Here is a 22957-nt window from a genome sequence, read left to right as displayed (position 1 = left end):
GTACTCCCAATTCACTGAGCATTCCTCTCAGGGTGTGCAACTTTCATGTCCTGGCTCAGCTAAAAATCTTTCCATGTTCACTCCAACTTTGCTCTCTACATAAAACAACATGATTTAACAAACACCACGTCTTCACCACCACTCTGTTTAGTCAGAGTGCCGTTTTCCTCCGATGTGAGGTCTTGAACAACAATTCAGCATCTCAGCAGGAGGTGGTAATCTCTGCTGTTTTGGTACTCGGCCTGTTTTGGACCCGGCCTGTTTGATTCATTTTGGATGTCATCAAAATACATTGTCTCATGAATTAGCCCTAGATTACATGTTTGGCGCCTAATGTAAATGAGGGATTGGGAGTTTTTTCTGGATTATTCAATACAAAGCTTATACAAATATTTACAATACAAATATTTTCTGTCTCAGAAGGCCTAGGTCCAATCACAATCATACAGTAGTCTAGAACTGGATGCATTTGCTGATTTCTCAGAGATTCACAGGTCATTAATACACATATAGCTATAGCTACACATATAGCTAGGCCTAGACATTATGAGTGCAGTAAAATACAGTTTTTATAACAGAGGGAAGCACAACGAAACATTTAATGGGATATTTTCAAAAGTTGTGCCTCTTCTGTTGATAGGCAGAGGTGCATGTATGAACAGTCACACCAATACTGCCTTCATCAAGTGACACACTTGTTTTAAAAGAAGTCAGAGGCAAAATCATATTTCTGATATTTGATAACACATTAACTTCATGGTCTCTGACAGGTATGAATACCATAAGCAACATTTCTGCCATGCGATGACACAGAACAGAAAGGATTTTTAGTTCAGACACAGAAATTTTAACTTTTTAGTGTGTTGAATGGCAAAGTCAGAGAACAGTGAATTTGAAGATAAAATGGAAAGTCCCAATAAGCTGCCCTCCTGGGTTTTTAAGGTAACAGCATTCAACATTAAACACAGCCAAGAGTGACTTAGTGCATTTTAACCCACATTAACCTGCCAAGTTGGCGTGCCGTGCTGTGCACGAAACAGGAAATGAGATGGGGCTAACCTCAACTGACCTGTAAGAAATAGTTCATAGAATATTTTTTTTTTGCTCTTGTCCGGTTTGATCGTATCCTTCATCCACCATCCACCCGATACCTGCGTACAGATAAATATTCATATGTTCTGCATTTAAATTCATAAGCCTGCTGGAGGTTAATAGCCAATAAAGACATTTGGAATAGTAATGGTGATGGGGTGGTGCCAGTTGTCAGCTGTCAGTGTACACAGGATTTTTTGAGGATGGCGTGTTCGAGGTGGAAAAGGCACACAGAGAAGAAAGAAAATTATCAGAATTAATCAGTGTGGGAATTGGGACAGTTTGATGGGTCTTTCCGAGAAGGGCCATGGATTTATTAAATAAATGTTGTAGTTTCCATTTCCATTTTATAATCTATCCATACTAATACCTCAATGCATCTCTGATTATATATTAGAAACACTCCTGGTTTGTTATGTATAACGGCACAGCCGTTGTCATTGACAGGTCATATTGCTGTGTTGCTCCTGCTTTAACATGACCGCAAATAACAGCAATACCGGGGATGTGTGTTTGAGAATTCCATTCATTACCATTGTGCCTTGGGAAAGTATTCAGACCCTTTCATTTTCTCCACATTTAGTTATGTTGTAGACTTAATTTATTATTATTATTTCTGTTTTTGCCGTCAATCTACTCTTAAAGACAATGTGAAAAATATAACAAAGAAAATTCTTTGGTAGCCATCAACACTTCAAGTGTTCTTGGGAATGCCTCTACCAGCTTTGCACACCTGCATTTGGGCAGTTTCTCCCATTCTTTCTTAAGAGACCACTGCAAATTGAACGCTTCTGTTCCTTTTCAACTTTTTTGGAAAATAAAAAGTTGAGGTGATCTCTTTCACCCTGTTCATACACCCTGTACACACACCCTGTTCATACACCCTGTCCATACCACCTGCAAGGAACTGTGTACGTATGTGACTGTCATAGGACAATCTGAACAGACCCATGGACCATAGGGGAGGTTGGAACCATACAAGAGTATTAAGTAGGATAAACCTTTCTTATAATAGTCTGTGTAATGGTTAGCTATGATCACTGACCGCCTCACATGGCATAAAAGACTGTGTTAACTTTGTAATTATTGGAGACCAAAAAAGATCAATATCTTAGACTTGTGCTAATAAAGATAGCTCTCCCCTGACTTCCGGTTTTATGATTTTGTTCATGGATCAAAAGTGAACAGAATCCAACAACACTGAAGAGAACAAGACAGAAAAACTTGGCAAGCCTAGTTAAGCAGGGCCTTGAGTGGACGTGATTGTGGTGAACAAGGGAGGGAGTTTGAGAAGCAGCTATTTATGGGCCAATGCCAGCTTTATTGTGAGTCGTGGCCAATACTCTGTTAATGTGCTAATCTGAAACCTAGTGTATGGAATGCCATTTGTGCATTACAATGTAGCTTTATCATGATAAATTTTAAACGATTACTGTAGATGGCGAGCTAAAAGCTATACAGTACCTACAGTGGATATAAAAAGTCTACACACCCCTGTTAAAATGCAAGGTTTTTGTGACGTAAAAGAATGAGATAAAGATAAATCATGTCAGAACTTTGTCCACTTTTAATGTGACCTATAATGTGAACAATTCAATTGAAAAACAAACTGAAATCTTCGACGGGGAGAAATGAAAAATAAAAACCTTACAATGACCTGGTTGTATAAGTGTGCACTCCCTCTCATAACTGGGGATGTGTTCAGAATTAACCAATCACATTCAAACTCATGTAAAATAGAAGTAATTACATACCTGCCATCATTTAAAATGACTCTGATTAATCACAAACAAAGTTCAGCTGCTCTAGTAGGATTTTCATGACATTTTCTTAGTTGCATCTCGGAGCAAAAGCCATGGTCCGCAGAGAGCTTCCAAAGCATCAGAGGAATCTCATTGTTGAAAGATATCAGACAGGATAAAGGTAAAAAAAAAATCCAAAGCATTAGATATACCATGAAACACAGTGAAGACAGAAATCAACAAGTGGAGAAAATATGGCACAACAGAGACATTACCAAGAACTGGACATCTCTCCAAAATTGATGAAAAGACGAGAAGAAAACTGGTCAGGGAGGCTTCCAAGAGGCCTACAGCAACATTAAAGGAACTGCAGGAACTTCTGGCAAGTACTGACTGTGTGCTACATGTGACAAGAATCTCTCGAATTCTTCATATGAATGGGCTATGGGGTAGGGTGGCAAGACAGAAGGATTTCTCACAAAGAAAAACATCTAAGCCCGGCTGAAGTTTGCAAAAACTTAAGTCCCCCAAAAGATTGTGGGAAATGTTTTATGGTCTGATGAAACCAAGGTTGAACTTTTTGACCATAATTCCAAAAGGTATGTTTGGCGCAAAAACAAAGAACACCATACCCACAGTGAAGCATGGTGGTGGCAGCATGCTTTGGGGCTGTTTTTCTTCAGCTGGACCTGGGGCCTTAGTCAGGGTGGAGGGAATTCTGAACAGTTCCAAATACCAGGCAATTTTGGGGACAAAACCTTCAGGCGTCCGTTAGAAAGCTGAGGATGAAGTTCACCTTTCAGCACGACAATGACCCAAAGCACAAATCCAAATCCAAAAAAACATGGCTTCACCAGAAGAAGATTAGCGTTTTGGAATGGCCCAGCCAGAGCTCAGACCTGAATCCAATTGAACATCTGTGGGGTGATCTGAAGAGGAGATGTCCTCGCAATCTGACAGAGTTGGAGCGCTTTTGCAAAGAAGAGTGGGCAAATATTGCTACATCAAGATGTGCCATGCTAATAGACTCTTACCCAAAAAGACTGAGTGCTGTAATAAAATCCAAAGGTGCTTCAACAAAGTATTAGTTTAAGGGTGTGCAACCAGGTTATTGTGAGTTTTTTATTTTAACCCCTCAAAGATTTCAGTTTGTTTTTCAATTGAAATGTTCACGTTATAGGTCACATTAAAGGAGGAAAAAGTTCTGACATGATTTATCTTTGTCTCATTCTTCTACATCACAATAATAATGATTTGGTTTCAGGTAACTATATTCATTTGTTCACTTGTCATCAGACATTTGAAATAAGGCATCCTTCATCTGTTTTAGTTCAGCCTTTTGGAGACAGCAGAATTAAAAAAATATATATTTTTTGTTTATACAAAAATGTATGGAAACATCCTCCTTATTAAAGCCCAAAGTATTTAAAATGTAAAAAAGAAATTGATTGCTTGAATGGCCCTGGTAGAAAAGTTCAAACCTCCAATTACTGAAGTAAGAACAGAGCTTTTAGTGATTTGAAAGATACTGTAAAGATACTGTATGTCCACAGATCCAACAAGAAATAAATTATGTGTATTTCTGCAGCTGAACAGGGCTCTGACCCAACACACAGGAATCCTTAACATGATGACCATGCAAACAGTTATTGTTTTCCGTGGAGACGCGACAGCCAATGTGCCGTGTCTGCCTGACGCGCCCAACCTAAACACAACACTCCGCGCCACACATGCTCTCTCTCCGGGGCTTTGACAAGCAAATTGCCTCATTAACACACACACACACACACACTAACAAGCAGTCACACTGACACAAACACAATGTGCTCCTTGTAATCCAATCATACTGCATCTGAGGCAGAATCTACATGGATTGGATGTTTGTCAATGTGTACATAAATTGTTTGTGTGTGTGTGTTAACTACTCAGACTGGAGGTCTATTGGGTTTTCGGCTGTTAATCGCATTCCAAGGGTTAGATAAAAATTCTGCTTTCTATTAAAACATAAAACCTGCAGCTAAATAGTGATTTCAGAATGATACTGTATGACAAGTATGGCTAGCACAGCTACTGTATTTCCTTGTAATTGACAGATGTGGATGAAGACCTCATCTAAAATAGGCAGCGGCAATCACAGTGGAGTTCTTCCGGATCTTTAGTCCACCGAACCAATCGTTTTTAGAGGCTTCTACACATGCAGTAGCAGTCAAAGGTTTCAACACACTGGACGCACTGTCTCTGCTCCAATGCTGGGGGATGGTCTACACCCAACTAAATCAAGGCTGCATCAATGCCAGCAGGAATGAAGTGGTAAGTCTTCCACATAACATGAATTAAAACAGCGAGGTATAACAACCCTCAAATGTTTTTTTTTGTTTGTTAAAGAGACACTCCAGTCGCATGATGGTCCCTCTCAAATATCCATCTCCAAAGTTCCACCTTGGAAACAAATAAATGGTTTTAGAAATAAGAGGGTATTATTCTATCCCGTTGTTACATAGAGCAGCGCGCTCCCCTCACCAAACAATATGCCGCACACCTGAACCTCTGACTGGGATTTATATTGGGATTTAGGTCACCTTGAATCAAGGACCTTAATGTGCTTCTTCTTGAGCCACTCCTTTGTTGCCTTGGCCGTGTGTTTTGGGTCATTGTCATGCTGGAATACACGTCCACGACCCATTTTCAATGCCCTGGCTGAGGGAAGAAGGTTCTCACCCAATATTTGACGGTACATGGCCCAGTCCATCGTCCCTTTGATGCGGTGAAGTTGTCCTGTCCCCTTGGCAGAAAAACGCCCCCAAAACATAACGTTTCCACCTCCATGTTTGACGGTGGGGATGGTATTATTGGGGTCATAAGCAGCATTCTTCCTCCTCCAAACACGGCGAGTTGAGTTGATGCGATTTGAGATTTGGTCTCATCTGACCACAACACTTTCACCCAGTTCTCCTCTGAATCATTCAGATGTTCATTGGCGATCTTCAGACGGGTCTGTACATGTGCTTTCTTGAGCAGGGAGACCTTGCGGGCGCTGCAGGATTTCAGTCCTTCACAGCGTAGTGTGTTACCAATTGTTTTCTTGGGGACTATGGTCCCAGCTGCCTTGAGATCATTGACAAGATCCTCCCGTGTAGTTCTGGGCTGATTCCTCACCGTTCTCATGATCATTGCAACTCTACAAGGTGAGATCTTGCATGGAGCCCCAGACTGAGAGAGATTGACAGTTCTTTTGTGTTGTCACCTTCTCACCAAGCTGCTTGGCGATAGTCTTGTAGCCCATTCCAGCCTTGTGTAGGTCTACAATCTTGTCCCTGACATCCTTGGACAGCTCTTTGGTCTTGGCCATGGTGGAGTGTTTGGAATCTGATTGATAGATTGCTTCTGTGGACAGGTGTCTTTTATACAGGTAACAAACTGAGATTAGGAGCACTCCCTTTAAGAGTGTACTCCTAATCTCAGCTTGTTGCCTCTATAAAAGAAACCTGGGAGCCAGAAATCTTTCTGATTGAAAGTGGATCAAATACTTATTCCGCTCATTAAAATGCAAATCAATTTATAACATTTTTGACATGGGTTTTTCTGGATTTTTTTGTTGTTATTCTGTCTCTCACTGTTCAAATAAACCTACCATAACAATTATAAACTGATAATTTCTTTGTCAGTGGGCAAATGTACAATATCAGCAGGGGATCAAATATTTGTTTCCCTCACTGTACATACAGTAGTAAGTAAGCCAATACCCATGAGTATAAAAGGCAAAAAATCAAGTATAACAATAAAACGAAATGCCACATACCTAATGAGAAATCATATTACAGTATACTTTACAAGGGTATTGATAAGCTCTCACTTGATGTATTGATGTAGAGAACAACTACCATCTCGGCAGTAAAGCCCTATCTGTGACTGTGAAAGAACAGCCTGTCATTGTGAGTAAAGACAGACTTTGAGGCTGTGAAACCAAAGTGCTTGTCAGGAGCGAGAGTATTTGCCCTGATGTTTGGCCCAGTAGTATTCATCAACAAACATCTGTTAGTGAGCAAAGGACGACCCTGCTACTTCATCTCAATTCCAAACAGTGTTTATAGCTCGTACAGTGTAGATTTTGTGTAGAGACGGACGTCTTGTTTAAAACACTACTCACCTCCTTGCACAGTAAAAACAGTGTTAGAATAGCAGGGTCGGGATATGAGGTGGAGGTAGTGGAATACAATCTACTGGAACCAACTAATGCTTTAAAAATACACTGTACTCAGTCAAAGCAACCCCAGATGTATTGGTCTTCCTGGAATCACTTAAAAGAGGTGGCGAGAGCTAGAAGAAGATTACAAAAAGTGGAGAAATCACTGAGCCATGTCATCCGCTGTAGTTGTTTTGTGTTGTTGTGGATCGCTAATTAATCCACTAAGTCTCCTAAAGCCTGTATTTATTGACCATGGGAATTATTTGTTATACCAATTCATCAAAAACCCTCAAATCTCCCAGTAATGGCTAGTCTGTGAGTCCAGTGGGATACCATTTGTGCAAAAACCTGGACCGTAGACAGGAGTTCTGCTTGGGCACTCGGCAGTTGAGAGGGAGGCAGGAGGTGATTTAGGGTGGGTTGCAAGCTGGAGATGCCACCTGTCCAGTCTCCATAGCTCCCTCTGACTCCCACTGTCAATCTCCCCCGCAGAAGGCATGCCAGAACTGGCAACCCAAATAAACAGAGGGTGGGGGAGGGGGGTCTGAGAACAGAAGAGTCGACTGAAGCAGTTTGGGTCAACGTCATAGTTAGTGCTGCCAACTCCCAACACCGAATTCAGGATAAGGTACCAGTGAACAAAAAAAATCTGTCCCTTTCAAAACATTGCACTCTTCCCCTATGAGGTCCGGAGCCTGCTGGTCTTCTGAGTGTAAAGACAGTTTGGTTGTAAGAGCCACAGTAATACAAAGACACAGCGAGCACATATTGTCATGCGTGTTTTAAAGACAGAAACTGTGAATTGCAAATGGGATTTCTCATCCATAACAAATTTGACAGGGCAGAAAAGTGACAGATCCTAGACACTGAATTTTCAGCAGAGGGTTTTGATTATGCACATTTATAATAAAGATGAAAAAGTGCAGGTAATGGATTAAATTCTTCCATTTTCTTCACAAGACGGGAAAAAAAACTTACTGAGTATATAGTTGAATGTCAAAAATAATCTTTCATTGACTTCAAGGCAAACATTCTTCACAGTAATTTTGTTTAAGGCCATTCTGATTGTTATAGAAGCTTAGAGTGGTTTCAGAGAAAACAGCAGTTTCAAGGTCTGGGGAAAAGAAAAAAACATTGGGTATGTGTGTGTGTGTGTGTGCACGTGTGTGTTAGTAAAAGCATTTGGTTGTGTAAACGCACAGTGGGAATGTGACCTTCTGCGAATGCGATCATTTACAGAAGAGGATCTGCGTGTGAATGTAAGCCAGCGTGTATGTGACATTCAGGACAGGTAAAGACACATATTGGCGCTGCGCCCGACACTGCAAATCGTGTTTGTGGGCGGATTACAAGCGAACGAGAACACCTCTGAATGTGGCGCCCAAGTAAACTTGTAAAACACTGCGACGCACGACACATGTAAGGCCAGTCTGCGCGTCTGGCACAAGACATGGACCCTCTTGTTCTCCCGGCCACACGTACCTGGTGTCAGCAGAATGACAGAGGTGACGATCATGGAGCAGATGACCAGAATGACAAGCAGGGCGATCGCAATTCCCTTCCAGTTCCTCTGCGGAGGGTTACTCCCCACCAGCTCCTGTGCAGATTAAAACAGGGAGGGAAACACGGTCAGAGAAGAAAGAGGGAGAAAGGGGAAGACAAGAGTGAAGAGAAGACATTTCTAAAGGCGGCCGGCATAGGGGGGGACGTTTTTAGTCATAGGATGGAGAACCAGTAAGGACAGGAAGATGTTAGGGCTGGGGAAGGCAGGGGCGAAGGGGAGAGTATAATGGAACCTGGAGCCTGAAGAAGTACGGGCAGCAGGACGAGGAGCGATAGTGGGGAAGAGCGATTAAAATAATGACTCAGAGACGGCGGTGGTGGTGAGGCGAGAGGGAGGTGGAGAACTCAAATGGACGGGTCAGTCAAGGACAAGTTGGAACTAGAGAAACACAACAGGTTCTCAAGGAGAACTGCCATGAGTGTAACATAAGAGCCGGGAGAGTGGAGGAGGGGGGGGGACTGTCAATGAGGCAGAGCGTCAGCGGCTATCACCCGCAAACAAATGTGACGGATAAAAACGGAGCTTCTGGATCACTGGTGACTTTGGTTGGGTCAATGCCGCCAAGAGGCATTTTTCTTAGAAAACAATTGAAAAATTATTGAACCACCTTGAGGTGTGTTTTAGGAGAACTAAAAACAAAATATGTTATATTACATGTTTGAAACTGTTTTATGCGCAAAATGAAAACGGAAAGTGTCAATACAGCTGATCCCCATTAGAGAAAGTGTTTTCATACTTTACATTAGTGCCCCAACAGACTGTACTGACCATTCTGAAGACATGTATTCTGCCAGAAGGATTATGCCGATTAACAGTGGAAGCAAGAGCAACAACAATATGAACCTTGGGTGTAGAGGACCTCTAAGTTCTTAATTAATGAAATTACAAACATACACAAACGTAGACAAACGTAGACAAACACACACAAACACACTAATGGAGTAGAGTGGTCTGGTCTATGAGGTAGAGTCTTTTAGTGACCTTCTTCCTTCCTAATTGAATGAAACGGCAGACATCATTAGCTTAGAGATAAGAAGAGCTATTTACCACACCAGCCATTATACACACACTCATTAAAACCAGCAACCTGTTTCCCTGCAACGTCTGGCATTGCTCCTGCGGAACAGGGGCCCTTTTGCTCGGGTCGGTGCCAAGGGCTCATCTGGCCAAAGGCAGTTAGTGGACTGGGTGCATTAACAACAACAGAAATTGCACAGAACCAACACTTGCGTACTATTTGAGCCAGACTGTTTCAGTGTCGACGATCCAAAGAAGACTAGTTCTGGGTGTAGACTAGTTCTGGGTGTAGACTAGTTCTGGATGTAGACTAGTTCTGGATGTAGACTAGTTCTGGGTGTAGACTAGTTCTGGGTGTAGACTAGTTCTGGATATAGTCTAGTTCTGGATGTAGACTAGTTCTGGGTGTAGACTAGTTCTGGGTGTAGACTAGTTCTGTGTGTAGACTAGTTCTGTGTGTAGACTAGTTCTGGGTGTAGACTACCTCTGGCTGTAGATAGGATGGCAGCTAACCTGATCCCTCCCTGTTTAATCAACAACAACTGATATCAAATGTGTAACCTTCAAGGGGAATAATTTGCATGGCAAAATAACACTTATCATCTGCTACAGTCACAGATGTTGGGTGTCAACGGCATGCTAGTTGAACACAAAAAAACTTTTAAAGGGGCACTTTTCGATAATAAACTCGCCCACTTCATACAATGTGAGGACCCCCGAGGACGAGCAGGGCCTGTATGAGAGGATGAACATCACTCTTTTGGAGTGTCCTCAACCGTTTAGAGATTTTACATAACACCTATAAAAAAACAGACCTACAGTCACATAACAAACTGTACACAGCTATCACACACACACACACACACAATTCATACGAGACCTGAATAAATAGAGGGCGACATGGTGACAGACTACAGATTTAGAGATATTCCTCAGAGGAAAGATCTACTTGAGGTGTTCACGTCTGAGCTTCTGAAGACAACAGAGGTGTAAGATTAAGAGATGGAGGTGCAGCTGCATTCGGGTCTCGGCCTAGCTTATCTGTCGAGGCTTAACCCGGGATACCATGGGAGTCCACAGGGTTTGCATCAAACCAGCGATAAATGCAGAGCTCCTGGTGCGACAAAGCATGAGTGTTGTATTGCAAACAGCCTGCGGGTGGTCACAGCTGACTAACCAAACGCGTCAATATACAGAATGCTGACTGGGACGCGACCTTGCGCTGGAGCAAATGCTTTGTTTCTCTGCATCATGCACACGACTGCGCAGCAAACCTAAAATGTTTCCATGGATTTGCGCTTGTGAAAACAGAATGTTGTGTTTTGAAGCAAAAATATTGAAATCCGTTGTTGATTGGTATAACCTGATTAAACTTGCAAATACATTTGTCAAGCGCATCGGTTTGGTGTGCTTGAGTCAACATCAATGTCATTAGCTTGAATTGAGTCTCAGTGCCAAGTGATAACAGAACCAACACAGACAGACATTTTTAATTGCTCCAAGATATTGGGTCAACAAGGTTATCTGAAAGAAGTAATGTATTATCATATTCATAACTGATCATTAGCTACTGCTTTGTAATATATTTAAGCAATAAGGCACGACAGTGTGTAGAATATGGCCAATGTAGTTCATAGTCACAACAAATCGCTGTGCCTGGAAACAGCACTCAGATATTATATACCACAAACCCCCGACAGGCCTGATTGCTATTACAGTATAAACTAGATTCAATACAACTGGAGCAGTAAAATGGGATGTGATGTCATAACCACGGCATATGGTCTCATATACAACGGCTCGCAGCCAATCAGTGTTCAGCATTCAAACCATCCAGTTTGTAATCATGTCCACACCATTCATCACATCTAATAAAAATCCAAGAAAAAAAGTGGTATACATACTATATTTCATCAACATCCCGTCAAGAAGTACTATGATCAAGGGACATCCTTGATGTCAATACGCGACTGGTTTGATAAAGGTGCGTTAGGTTTGGAATTCTGAGGAAAGTGGAAATGGTGAAAAGCCGCTTGAATGGGTTCCAGCCTGTAGATAATTTAAGTTCCTGTCCTTGTCACAGTAGGGGGGTTTCAGTAATCAATGGACAATACTGTTTTTGGAATGGGAGTCAGTGACACAGAAGCGCTGCCTATCACTGTTTTACATGGTGCTGTATGAGATAAGGGAGAGGTGGTGCGTGCGTAATACGAGGCCTATCTGATCAAGAGGAAGGGTCTCCTGCATTCAGATACCCATACTGTGAAAAAAACAACACTTCACAAGAAGTCCCTGAAATACATATTGGGCTTGAATTACAATTATTTTAACAAGTCATATCCTATTTTGCCCATATGTGGTATGGCAACACCTCTATATAGACCAGGCTCCATGTAAAAATCAATTGTTGTGAAATAAGATTTATACACTAGAATGGAATTTGCTTTTGCTTTTAAAATTCAACTCCATCATAGGAAGACTGGAAGACTGGGGCTGCATCAGTGCACAAAACCACTCAGGGGTGTGCTCACTTTTGTTGCCAGCCGTTTAGAAATTAATGGCTGTGTGTTGAGTTATTTTGAGTGCACAGCAATTTTACACTGTTATACAAGCTGTACATTCACTACTTTACATTGTAGCAAAGTGTCATTTCTTCAGTGTTGTCACATGAAAAGATATAATCAAATATTGACAAAAATGTGAGGGGTGTACTCACTTTTGTGAGATACTGAACATAACACCATCTCTACGGTGAACCGTGGTGGCGGGAACATCATGCCATGGGGATGCTCCACAGTGGCAGAGACTGAGATATTGGTCAGGATTAAGGGAAGGATGAACAGAGCAAATTAAAGAGAGGTCCTCAAAGAAAACCTGATCCAGAGTATGCACAAATCTTTGAATGTCTCCCCGTCAAAGCCAGGACTTGAATGCCATTGAACATTTGTGGGTAGACCTGAAGATTGCAGTTCATCAACCCATCCAATCTGACAGAGCTTGAGAGATTCTACAAGGAAGATTGTGAGAAACTGCCCAAATCCAGATGTGCAAATCTGGTAGTCGTATGCAAAAAGACTCTATGATTGCTGTCAAATGCAAGTGAATTAAGTCAGAATAAGAAATATTTCGTGGGGGTTGGCTAAAACTGGCACAGATTTCTTAACTTGTTTTCATTTGGTCATTATGGGATATTGTGTGTAGATTTATAGCAAAAAAAAATTATAATCTGTTATCAATGATAAACAAAACGTGGAGAATGTGATGGGGCCAGAATACTTTCTGAAGCCCATGTATGTTAATGTTGTTTTTTTCAACATCACATTGGAAGCCATTCAAAAACAAAAGAAATGGGATTCCATAGAAAAGGATCATGTTGAAAATACTTTGATGACTAATAATAAGAAGCACGAAACCAATATTTTTTTGAAGTGATTTATGTCCAATATCTAAACAAAGCCTTAGAAGTATTACATTTTCTCTGCTAGTTCTTAGACCAGCATTCCTTTTCTGTGGTGCAGCTAGTACAAAGGACAACCTTTCAAAGATTTCAAAAAGGTTCAGGATAATGTTTCTATTCAAGGGAGCGCTCTTATGAAGTCCACATGCTAACACGATGAACGGAGGAATAAAGGGATCACGCAAATTGACAGAATGAGGTTCTACTCTGGGATGTGACTTAAAGACAGACTTGAAACGACTGCAATTTTGATTTGTTTTTGCAGTTTTCAATACCAGCCATGGAACACATCTTATTTTCCAGCTAAATTGAAAATTGCCATGTTGAGATGGGTGGAACAGCTTATCCTTACTAAATCATTTCCTTCGGCCCTCCCTGCCTCCTCCACAGTGAATTGCCAAGCATTTGAGACCTGCCTGGTGGACCCTTTTAACATGGTTTTCAGACACAGGAAATGTGCAACATGAATACATTGAAATCCTCCTCCTCCGGATAGGGGACTGGACTTACATTATCTGTCTTCCTCTGATAGTAGGACATCATAAATCCTGAGGCGGCGACTGTGAATGAAGGTAAACTGCAGTGTTACACATGATTGGATAAACAAACCTGTGTGACAGAAGGACATGAAAGTTTCAAGGAATGAGCAGTGATTTAGGAAGTATGTTTCTGAAATCCTTCTGGCTCTATATATAAACAGAATCAGAATAGTTTTTTTAGTTGGCAGCTACATTACAAACACCTCACAATGGCATATGAGGAACATCTATTATCAGCAGCAGCAGCACTTTTTTGACTGAGAGTTGCCATTTAAGTTACCGGGTAAACCATATAGTCATTGGGTTTATTTGCCTTCCGGGTCAGGGGTCGAGCCAAAGCACTGCAGGCACGCGTTGAGCATTACCGTGTATGTCTAGCAAAGCGGGAGTGTATCGTTACGTTTTATTTACATCATGTCAATTTTATTTCAAGTGTTGTAGGACAAGTACTGTGGTCAAAATAGGCTCTTCATATGGTAGCCCATCTAAACTTGGTAGGAGTTCATAAAACTATATCAAGCTAAGTATGTGTTGGAAAAAAAACAAGCATCACTACTGCAAACTGGGGAACAACAAACAAACCACTTGTTCTGCCTGGAAACAACAGTCCCAACTAACACTATTAACTCCTAAGCACAAGAACTATCCAGCTGATCAAGTGGATTTTATTCTATAACAACTATGATAAAACAAGTTATTTGTTCAATGTGAAAAACAATATTTCAGCAGTGTGCAGTCTTGCACAAAAGCAGAGCATGATCCCTCCCTTCGGAGACTGGGCCACAGGGCAGGATTCCAACATGATAACGACCCCAAACACATCTCCAGGACGACCACTGCCTTGCTAAAGAAGCTGAAGTTAAACGTGATGGACTGGCCAAGCATGTCTTCAGACCTAAACCCTATTGAGCATCTGTGGGGCATCCTCAAACGGAAGGTGGAGTAGCGCAAGGTCTCTAACATCCACCAGCTCTGTGATGTCGTCATGGAGGAGTGGAAGAGGATTCCAGTGGCAACCTGTGAAGCTCTGGTGAACTCCATGCCCAAGAGGGTTAAGGCAGTGCTGGAAAATAATGACAGCAACACAAAATATTGAGACTTTGGGCCCAATTTTGACATTTTCACATAGGGGTGTACTCACTTTTGTTGCCAGCAGTTTAGACACTAATGGCTGTGGGTTGAGTTATTTTGAGGGGACAGCAAATTTACACTGTTATACAAGCTGTACACTCACTACTCTACATTGTAGCAAAGTGTCATTTCTTCAGTGTCGTCACATGAAACGATATAATCAAATATTGACAAAAATGTGAGGGGTGTACTCACTTTTGTGAGATACTGTACACAACACCATTCCTACTGTGAACCGTGGTGGCGGGAGCATAATGCAGATTCTCCATATAGCATTAAGGCCTAAGAGTTCATCAGACCCGAATGTCTTTTTCTTTACGCCCTTCAGGTGGCATGTCGTATGCCTTTTACTCAGTAGTAGCTTCTATTGGCATCTAGCCGCTCTATTGAAATGCCTGAGTAATGAAGTGTGCAGGGATGGTTGTCCTTCTGACATTTCTGCAGAGAAACTCTGAAGCTCTGCTAGAGTGGCTACTGGGTCCTTGGACACCACACTGACCAAAGGACATCTTACCTGCATACTTAGTTTGGAAGAAAGCCCTATAAACACAATATATAATAAATATATAAGTATAAATAGATAAAATAAAGAATAAACATTCCAACAGCATATCCCTTAACACGCTTAAAATTATCTAGTGGAACTAATGTAGAGTACGAATTCTAACAGATTTCTGAAAATCATTCCATTAGTGTGGTGCCTAAAAACTAAGTGCCAATTTTCCTATTTCAGTACCAACAACTTGAATATCTAGGACAAAAAAAATGTGTGAGAAAATACCATGACTACTGTTTTATGGGGTATTGTGTGTTGATTTATGTCAAAAAATAATCTGTCAACTGTACAAGTGAAACTCAGAAGTCCATCAAAACTATACTTTTACAGGTAGGTCTATGGAATACAGTCCTGCAATTTCCAGGATATAAAGATTCCTATTGCTAGAATATCTATAAAGTACTATCTGATTTCAGTAGGTGCTACCTGAACTGGCCCACCATTGTATTTATCACAAAAGAACCCGGTCCCCTTCGAGGCCAATAAATGGGGCCTTTGCTTTCGATTTCTCTGAATGTAACGATCCATAAATGTGGCTCATTAGCTGCGTGCAGCAAGCACAAAGACTATTGAGCCTGGACCAGCCATATCCATCTCAGGAACACTCTCTTGGTGATCAATACAGTGTCCATTTTTTCTCCCACTGGTTACCTCACCTTTTCACCCACCTCTGAAACAGATAGAACTCTTGAGACAGTTCAGCCAATTACTCAATCTCTAGAAAGGTGTAGAAGGCAATTACATCTCCAGTGCCCGAGACCTTGTGAGCTCCCTGAGCACCGAACTTTCCAGACCGTGCCTCTCTGATTTGTAATTATGATTATGATTAGCACCATTATCTGGTCACCCGTTTTTACCTCTTAATGAAGAGGTTATTAGAGGAGGCGTGTGAGTGTGAGGTGACTGTGACTTCATAGAAAACATGCTAAATACAGCAGACTATCTTTTAAAAGGGCATCAGGGCGCATCCTTGTTACACGCCTCACAAAGCAGAAAACACAAAGGCAACTATCTTGTTTAGTTGAGAAGTAAAAAAAAAAAAAAAAAAAAGTTGATAAACTTCTTAAGCAGTGAGTGGTTTTATTCTCAACAGAAGGTGACCTTTATTCAAATGAGCTCAGGCCTTGGGTTAACCTTAACCGTAATGGTAGAAAAAAGAAAATTCAGACAAACCAGTCAGTAGAACAGGATCTGAACTCCGGGCTTGATGAACCTCCCAAAAGGCAACATTAACAATGTAGGACTTGGGTTCTTTCAATCTATGTTCACATTTTATCTGAGGCTCTACAAAGACCCAGAACTCAGTGTGTATGTGTGTTTGCTCTCCTCTGCGTGATTACATGGAAATACTCTCTGAACACCAGGAACACCAAATTATCTTACGGCACGCATTTTAATTCACAGAAGCAATAATAAAGAAACTATTAATTACGCTCATGAAGCAAAAAAGTAAATAGCCGTTATGTGTAGATCATCTCTGGCTGGTGGGAGTCAAAAAACTGTAGTGGGGAGGAAGACTACAGCAACCTATTGAGATACACCTTCTATGAGTAGATCTTACAACAACCCTAGTGAGAAACTATCTATGAATATAGATATTACAGCATCCCTATTGAGATAGACAATGAATGAATAGATCTATGGGTGACAAAAGGAGAACAGGCGCCAAAGCTACCCAAGACCATGTGTAATTTTGCAGGAACCCAAAAGGCCCACGTGGGCAAAGGATTAGGGTGACCTGGAGGAAAGAGTGGACAGCATTGACACAGGTGTCAGGCTGCCTTAAAAGGACTGGAACCAAGTGGGTTAAGCAAGCCCAGGTTGTCATCAGAAAGGTTTGCCATTAGCGCAGATAAGCCCGGCGAATAACTTTCATGACATCTACTGTTGGAAACGTACCCATTGGTTCGATGAACCTCGACCCGCCTCCCGTCTTTAAGGTCAGGCATCACAGCGGGTGACTCAGCTGGGAGGTAATGGCAGCGGATGGGTTCTTTCATGGGAGTCAGTAGTGATGTCGGTGGCAGCGGCTGCAGCAGTGTGGAGTCAGCTTCTGCTTCTCGTGCTGCCGCCAGCCTAATTTAATGTTGCGTGATACCGCTGGCAGGCGCTGGGGGCAAAGGGCCAATAACAATAAAACGACCTGCAGTCATGCTGCCATACGAGAGGCAGCAGAGAACAAAAGTTCCGGACCAAAGAAGAGGTCAGGTAAGTTGGTGCGCAAGGATTTTTAACAGGTTAAGTGCGGTGGCTAGGAGGGGCAGGTGAGAGGTCATTGGGTATCAGGAATCGTTCACATTATTATAAGGAAGCACTGTCTCACTTCAGGGGCCGCTATTCCACACGCACTGACATCGGCGGTTCGACCAGCGCCGCAGAAGATGGAGAATTATCCCTGAAGGACTGATGCCATCTTTCATTAGATAACGTGACGAAAAGGCTTTTTTGTATTTGGGAAAAACAGACCAGTGCAGGGATAGTTGTGGCTATGCAGTACCACGAGAGGTTTGTTGTGTAGACCTCAAAATGCCCCCCCCCCAGGACTTTGTCCATGGCAACATTCAGGCTTCGCTGGGCCTGAGACTGAGAGTCTACCTGCATCTCTGTGCTTCACAGTCCAGGCACGGGAAGTAATCCTCAAATACACTGGGAGTGGGTTGGCTTCTGTGAACGTTCGGGTTACCTGGCGGCCTAAGGATCCCGCGGGCAACCCCGGCCTGGCTGGTGAGCACGGACGGGGAACAATTGATTGCACCCGTGGTTACTAATTGCTCATGTTTGTCTGCCGAAGAAACCAGGCTGGGCTTTTGAGGAGAATGGGTCGGATAAGGAGCTGGGGGGACCAGAGAGGTTAAGTGCCGTTTGCCCCTGTCAGCAAGGGTTTCCAGTGGGAAGGGAAGAAACGCACATCGGTACAGCCGGTTGGACACCGCCGCTTACGAGTGATACAGTGATTAGGTGTTATGGCAATAGGAACCCCGTTGTTCGTATGGATCACTGCGCTTAGTCACGCCGCGGGGCTCCTTGTACGTAAGCTCCTCCTCAGCTTTACAAGAATACTCCTCTGCTTGGTGTAGCCGTTTACAGGGAAAGAAAAAGGGCATTTTACTCTGAGGCATGATGCTCCAGTTTACAGTGTTACCTGTGAGTTTGGGCTATGGACAGCAATGGTCTGTCATTCCCCGTCTTCCTGAGTTGGCATTATCAAGAGACTGCCCTTGGGATTTGAAAAGAATTTTTTTTATTGGAGGAGAAATACAACATTATTTAAGCAAATGAAAAGAGGCAACGGATTTCTTTGTGGGTCTTGTTTTTATTGTCCTGTTTGTTTTTATGTGCGGGTCACCCAACTAGTCATACTTATTATGGCAGCCTTCTCAGACATAATTTCCCAAAAATACAATATTAATTCAATCCTTTTTGTTTGGACCTCTCGGGCAGACCAGTGTATACATTGACAAAGGGTTAAAACCCCTTCTGTAAAACCAAAGCTAATAAACACTGTCTGCAGCTACTAGCTGCTCACAGGAGTGAAATAATCCTCAGCCTCATAATATTTATATCTGCCCGAAATGTTTGATTTCCAGTCTATTAGAGAGAGGCTCTAAAGGTGCGCCAGCCATCTGACCCCTTGCTGTTTGGATCCAGAGTAAATCAAATCAACATGAAATGGCACAAAGTGGGTTCTGACGCATAGCCAGGGTGGTTATGGTTATACAATCAGTCATAGCTGGGCCTCAGCTGGATGGTCATTAAAGCCGTTACCCCCTGAACCGGAAGCTGATCAGTCGGGAAAACAGTGTAAGACACTTCTGAAGCCTACGAAGGTGGCAGTGATCAACTAACCATCAATACCACAGATTTGAACCTGTTTGAACTCTGATGTGGGGGCACCAGGAGACTTTCTAGGTTTAGGTGCATAATAGAAATGTTAAGCGGTGTGTACTATTGCCTGACGCCATTACTACATACCCAAGGAGTTCAATGTCTACATCACCATGGCAACAGAGTTTTAATAATGAGGATATAAACGGTAAAATCTTCGGCAATGTTTATCTGCTGGGTGCACGAGTAGTAGACACAGATTTTGTGCAGATGAGTCACTGTTTAACACTCTTCATGTATAATGGATGCCTGTGTTTTTCTTTACTTTGCTAAGAGAGACGAACTTTAAATATTTTTGCATTTCTTAACAGCCAGAACTGAATGTCGAGACATTAACAATAGTTCATAAACAGACTACAGTTTCCTTTAGTTTATCACAACACATCATTGTTTCCAAGATGGTAGAAATCCACAAAATATTACAATGGTCTTGAATATCAATGATCTGGGCTTTTAGCTCAAGCCAGTGCATACGCTCATCTCCATTTCTCCCCTTATCATTTTCTTTTCAGGACGTATCAACACAAGCCTAACAAATAGGGAAAAGAAAATTGGACAAAATTGGAAAGAGGCAATATGCAAAGTAACTTTAAGCCAGGTTGTCTGATACCGCTGTCACATATTTATATATTCAATGGAAATCCCATAGTTTTTGTCTGGAATATATAAATATGTACACAATATACACACTGGTTTATGAAAGAGCTTTGTGCCTGAAGAGTACAGCGGGTGGCCACTGACATCTTATTGCTCAGTCAGAATTGAATTACTTTCGATTTGTCAGTCTGTTTGATATGTTCTCATGGCAACCCTGGTGAAGCCAAAATGTGTTTGACACAGGATTTCTATCTTGTCTCCTGTTGTTGATGTATTCACACTCTTCACGTCCCAAAGCCACGGACAAATATCATATGTTGGATGTCTGAGGATCAGTCAATGCTGCATTATCCTAAACACCTCCATTTATGTTTTGGAGAAGTATGAACGAAGACAACGAAATGAATAGGCACTCGGTCAGAAATAAGCATGTATATCACAGAGGGACAACGTGTCAGACACATACAGTATGTCAGTCATACAAGGCACATCCTACCTCCCTCACCGACGACTCAAGCTACCCCCACGCCCCTTTTTCATTAGGAGGGACATATCACATGTCAGACTGAAGAGGCACAAATAATAACAGCACAACAAGGAAGGCTTGAGATACAGAGCTTGAAATTCAGATTGCGTTCCCTGCATTTCTTATTACAAACACACAATCCCAGTCTTTCTCTTTACCTCACCCTCTTCCCGAACTCTCAAACAATCTGATTGGCATGAACACGTGGCACGCCCGTATTCCTAAACAGCTTACATAAAAACCTGCAGCGATTGGAAGGGACACTCCCAAGTCCCATCAGCCAGATGTCAGATGTGTTAGAAGGGACACTCCCAAGTCCCATCAGCCTGATGTCAGATGTGTTAGAAGGGACACTCCCAAGTCCCATCACCCTGATGCCAGATGTGTTAGAAGGGACACTCCCAAGTCCCATCAGCCTGATGTCAGATGTGTTAGAAGGGACACTCCCAAGTCCCATCAGCCTGATGTCAGATGTGTTAGAAGGGACACTCCCAAGTCCCATCAGCCTGATGTCAGATGTGTTAGAAGGGACACTCCCAAGTCCCATCACCCTGATGCCAGATGTGTTAGAAGGGACACTCCCAAGTCCCATCAGCCTGATGTCAGATGTGTTAGAAGGGACACTCCCAAGTCCCATCAGCCTGATGTCAGATGTGTTAGAAGGGACACTCCCAAGTCCCATCAGCCTGATGTCAGATGTGTTAGAAGGGACACTCCCAAGTCCCATCAGCCTGATGTCAGATGTGTTAGAAGGGACACTCCCAAGTCCCATCAGCCTGATGTCAGATGTGTTGAGACACTCCCAAGTCCCATCAGCCTGATGTCAGATGTGTTAGAAGGGACACTCCCAAGTCCCATCAGCCTGATGTCAGATGTGTTGGTGTCCACGACCAGGTGTGAGTCTATCCAACCCACCGCTGACGGGCTGATCTAGAAATAACCTTGCCTCATAACTAACGATCACATAGATCGGTCCATCACAAATGTACCCACTGACCACTTGCAATATCCTCATGAACAGTGTGTAAACAGAATTATTAGATAAAAGGTTTCTGTGAATCATGTATATTAAACTAGTATGATCATCTCACTATCCACAGTAAGTGTTTTAATGTGGGCATCGTGCAGTGTCCAGTGATGGCGTAGAGAATGTCTATCTGTTATTAGGTCACGAATTTACTGCCGGTTTGTTTATTGCTTTTTTGTTAATGTTTCATCCTATGTAATTGCAGATAGATTAATGCACTTTATATTCGTAAAATATGACAGTTAAAACAGACAGAGACAATGCATGTTCCGCTGCTTGTCTCATGTACAAGTACTGTAGCAGCGTTGTACATCAAAGAGTGGGTATTGAGCAGCAGATCAGAGACAGGGGCCAGGCTTTCTATTCTTTTCAGCCTTGCAAGCTACTTATAAAAAATGGATAGGGAAATAAGGAAATCCAGAACATCTGATCAGTAACCAAAAGGTTAAATGAAATTCCAGAGCCTGCAAGGAAGAAATCTGTTGTACTGTCCTGGAGCCAGACAGTTAATCTCTATTGCTCCTGTAAATTACTCTGCATAGCAGCGTCTGCTAAATGACTGAAATTTAAAATACAGCTAAATGTAAATTAGTCATACTCTGTTGGGTTCCATCAGTCTTATTTGTCTGAGACTGGGTCTGGTTTCATCTCACTGTAAAATATGATCTAGGCCCAAATCTGTATTACAGATTTGTTTTAATTACAATGTTTTAAATATACCTGGTTTAAAGACAGGAAGTACTGTAGGTTTTCACTGGTTTACAGTTGGCCACTTGGAAAGGCAATCATAGTAAGATGTCAACATGAACATTAAGCTCGACAAAAAACCCATTTATAATCCCTCTTCACTCCACAGAACTGGCGTGTTCATACCAGAAGGTAGACCTGGCCCTAAAGCTCAACAGCATATATAATCCCAGCAGTGGAGGACCCAATCAGGTTTGACGGACACAGCTGCAGAGCACAGCTAACGATCCTGGGTGCACAGAACTGGGGCTCTGAGGCGGTGGAACTGCCCAGACAGCGACCGATGATACAGTGTCTGGCACGTCAAAACCTCTGCGAGGGAGGTAGAGCGAGGAAGACTGAATGGATGCGCAGTGATCTTCTGATGCCAAGCTGCCTCAGTGATGGGGTTTAATGGGTGTATAACTGGTAATGGTGTGAATATGTCTGCCGAATATTCAGAGAGTCAGTTGCAAGTATAAATCCTATGTTAAATGTAAACTGTTCACGCTTACGGACCAGTGTTTTTGTCATTTGTTAGGAGAAGGTCTGTGAGGGACCTACTCTGTTCCCTCACTCTACTATCCTCTTCCTACACATTTTCCTGCCAGTCTTCATCATCTTCCTCTCCATTTTCCTCCAAGTCGTCATCATCTCCTTTTCTGTTTTCCTCCCATTCGTCCTCATATTCTGCTTCTTCTCTGTCTTCCTCCCAATATTTCTCCTCCTGAAAATAGCCCAGAGAAAGTGCTTTCACAAGTGACAGGTGGGGAGGCAAAAACAGAAGCAAAGCAGTTTGCACTCCTGTCAAAAAGATACAATGGAAAAAAGGTTGCTTCTGGGCTTCCCATGAGAGAGTGAGAAAAGAAATGTATGCATTAGTGTCTCAGTCTGTGTGTGTGCTCATCAGAC

General features: G+C 42.3%; 1 long non-coding RNA gene across 6 annotated transcripts in view; it reads right to left on the bottom strand.

Moving 5' to 3' along the window:
- dpp6a overlaps window positions 1-22957 on the bottom strand; it is a 211447-nt gene that overhangs the window by 47136 nt on the left and 141354 nt on the right. For all 6 annotated transcript variants that reach the window (XR_002195866.2, XR_002195869.2, XR_002195868.3 and 3 more), the window contains one exon: window positions 8503-8617. This is a non-coding gene — a long non-coding RNA (dipeptidyl-peptidase 6a). The remainder of the gene's footprint in view (window positions 1-8502; window positions 8618-22957) is intronic.

This window comes from Esox lucius, chromosome 21, assembly GCF_011004845.1.
Source record: "Esox lucius isolate fEsoLuc1 chromosome 21, fEsoLuc1.pri, whole genome shotgun sequence".
Taxonomy (NCBI): Eukaryota; Metazoa; Chordata; class Actinopteri; order Esociformes; family Esocidae; genus Esox; species Esox lucius.
The sequence above is the reverse complement of the archived record's forward strand: the minus strand, read 5'-3'. Positions and strand labels throughout refer to the sequence as shown.